The 3,109-nt window shown below is 29.9% G+C and overlaps 1 long non-coding RNA gene across 3 annotated transcripts; it reads left to right on the top strand.

Annotated features, from left to right (window-relative positions):
- The first annotated feature begins 911 nt into the window (after positions 1–911).
- LOC131629824 (uncharacterized) lies at positions 912–2,626 on the top strand. Of its 3 annotated transcripts, none has more exons than XR_009292135.1 (3): positions 912–991; positions 1,456–1,578; positions 2,079–2,626. It is a non-coding gene; the product is annotated as an uncharacterized LOC131629824 (long non-coding RNA). The 3 variants fall into 3 exon arrangements; XR_009292136.1 differs by lacking the exon at positions 912–991 and adding an exon at positions 1,043–1,149; XR_009292137.1 differs by lacking the exon at positions 912–991 and adding an exon at positions 1,056–1,144.
- The last annotated feature ends 483 nt before the right edge of the window (positions 2,627–3,109 follow it).

The raw sequence follows: 3,109 nt of genomic DNA, 5'->3' as shown, positions 1-3,109 counted from the left end.
AATGTACAGTTACTTTTGATACAATATGTTAATATTGTGATACTGTTTTGTTAAAAATGTCAAAAACATAGTTTTAAAAAACATTTAAATAGCTCCACTGTTTACCAATTTTTATAAAAATTCAGAACATTTGGTATGTATCACATTTTTCAATATGTCTAGTACATAGTATAAATATATGTATTTTTTGAATAATCTGATAGTTACAAAGACAATTTTGTCAGGAAAACAATTCTCCTACATCAAATTTTTGAAACAAATTGTATAAATGCATAAAATATTTGATAATTTCTAAAATTCTTCATACATTTTGTAGAAAATAATATATTTTAAGGGACATTTTACAAATATTTAGTATTTTTTCATAGAAACTCATAAACTCTGGTATTTTTAGTAAAAATCTGGTATAAACACGTGCAAAATTCTACGTAACTAAAAAATCTGATACTATTTTGAAAAATCTATAATAGACAACAATTTAAAAAAAATTAAATCTACTTTTAATATAATAAAGTAGATTACATAGTAAATTCTTTAATTAACCCTCTAATCACCAATTTGAGAATAATAATCGAGGACTTAAAGGTAATTGCATCCCCTTAAATGACTTTTTATCTATCTAATCATTACTTACTATTTATTTAAATCTTACAATTAATTCTGACAGCAAAAAATTAAATTGTTGCCATTTACACTTCCCACACTACCTTTTCATTTTATTTTTATTTTTTCTATGTATTCAAAATCACGCTTCTACTACTCCCTAAACCCTACATTCACTTATGTCTAATACAACTCTCTATATTCCAAAGTTACTCAATAAAAAATATATTTATCTTTTCATTTCTTTCAAAAACGTATAATCTCTTCATTTCTATCACAAGGGTTGAGTTTTCATTTCGTGCCAAAAGGTAAATTCTTTCAATTTAATTCTCTACCAATGCACTCAAATATTGAAACAATCCGTTGATGGAAATACTTATTCCTCTCTGTAAGCTTTTTACTATCTCTAATTTCACTTTCTTTCTGATAAAATATAAATTGTTCAATCATCACAACAAATCCTGCATCTTCTACCTTTGTTCAATCCCTCAATCATCGTTTTTCAACCGCAACTTTCTGATATTGAAATTCTTGAATCAATGTGTGGTACCGTTTGATCTTCATCTTCCACTTTTCCGTCCTTAATCATTACTTTTGTTTTACAATATTTTTCATGTGAATGTTATCTATGTTGTTTCTGTATTTTTTTAATCATTGTTCTTCGTTTGCAATATGAGTGATTTCGTGTTTGATATCGTTTTCATCTTCATCTTTCAATCTTCCATCTTTGATATACTTATATTTTACAAAATTTGTTACACGTTCCTTCACCATGTTGTATCTTTTTTTAATTATTCTTTGTTGTTTGATATCGTTTTGTTTTTTTGTTTGTTTTTGCTATACCGCATCCAGGAAAAATTGAATGGTGGCGCTTTGCCGTCTGCCGTTTCGTCAAGCATACAAGTCCTATCAAAGGTATTCAGTCTTGTCGTCAAGCAAACAAATTGTGCCTCCAACAAACAAACCCTATCCAAGGTATTCAACTTTTAATAGAATAATTATGTTAAAAATACATCACAGATGCACAATATCATTGGTTTCCATGGATATATATCTTTATGCACATATGTTGTAAATTATACCAGCAAGTTAATTTATATTATTAGAACTTTATTATTCCCTCTATTCCAAAATAAATGTCACATTTTTAAAAATTATTTGTCAAAAAATAAGTGTCATTTTTAGTTCCCAATACAATTTTAGTTTTTATCTTCCAATTGTACCCTCTAATTAATACTCTTCATTTACTATTTCTCTCACATTATATGAATGATGATAAGAATACACCAATAACAAATAAGGATAATATAGTAAAATTGTCATTCTCTCTCTTTCATTTATTATATTTTCTTAATTTGTGCGAAAGTGTCAACTATGACACTTATTTTGGGACGGAAGGAGTATAATATAGTATGATTTAATTGTTAAAATAATTTCATTAATTTTCTTTATTTCAATGTCATCAATTTTTGCAGGGTGAAAAATGTTGAATCTTAAAAGTGTGCCCATGTGTTCCTCCTCAACCATTGTCTACCTGTCAGAAAATCTAAATATCATGATTTATTTTAGTATTTTTTAGCATAGAAAAATTGTCAAATTCCTTTTCGGAATCGGAAACTTTCTTCTCAAGATATTTGAAAATTCTTTTATTTGAAGCCGAGCGTTGAAATGCTTCCTTAGCTTCATGATGCAAAGTATCAAAGGCATGCTTTAATTCAAAATAAGACATAACATCAACATTAGTATATTTCTCATGGCTTACAGTCTTTTTCTTCTTTTGATGTGCCATGAGACATAGGTTGACGGTTTCCTCTTCATCGCTTGAGCTTTCTTTGCTAGAAGAGTCACTATCACTTTCCCAAGCGATATAGGCTCTTCTCCCTTTTGGATGCTTCTTTTGAGGTTTGCTCTTTGCCTTATCTTTCTTAAGCGAAGGGCAATCCGGTTTGTAGTGACCCAGTTTACCACAATTGTAACAAGACCCTCTAGGTTTAGTCTTCTTATACTCATCTTGCTTGTTAGGCTTTGATTGACGTCTATAGTCAACTAGATTGTTGTCCGAGTGCTTAATTTCATTCTTTCGAAGATATTTATTGTATCTTCTTACGAACAATCCCATATCTTCATCCGGACTATCATCTTCGTCACTAGACTTACTATCACACGTATCTTTCGTGGATGACTTAGAACTTGAAGCCTTTAGAGCAATAGACTTCTTTTCAGTGTCCTTTGACTTTTCTTTCTTTTCTTTCTTTTCGTGCTTATTTAGGTTCATGAGATCTTGCTCATGTTCTTCAAGCTTTCCAAATAGAGCCGTGAGATCCCACGTAGAGAGATCGTTGGCTTCTTTGATTGTCGTTACCTTAGGTTGCCATTCCCTACTAAGACATCTCAAAACTTTGTTAGTAGCTACGACATTGGGAGTAATATGTCCCAAAGTGTGTAATTGATTGATAATATGAGAGAATCTCTTTTGCATTTCCGTAATGGTTTCACCTTGCTTCAT

Source organism: Vicia villosa, unplaced genomic scaffold (genome assembly GCF_029867415.1).
Source record: "Vicia villosa cultivar HV-30 ecotype Madison, WI unplaced genomic scaffold, Vvil1.0 ctg.000606F_1_1, whole genome shotgun sequence".
Classification (NCBI taxonomy): domain Eukaryota; kingdom Viridiplantae; phylum Streptophyta; class Magnoliopsida; order Fabales; family Fabaceae; genus Vicia; species Vicia villosa.
The sequence above is the reverse complement of the archived record's forward strand: the minus strand, read 5'-3'. Positions and strand labels throughout refer to the sequence as shown.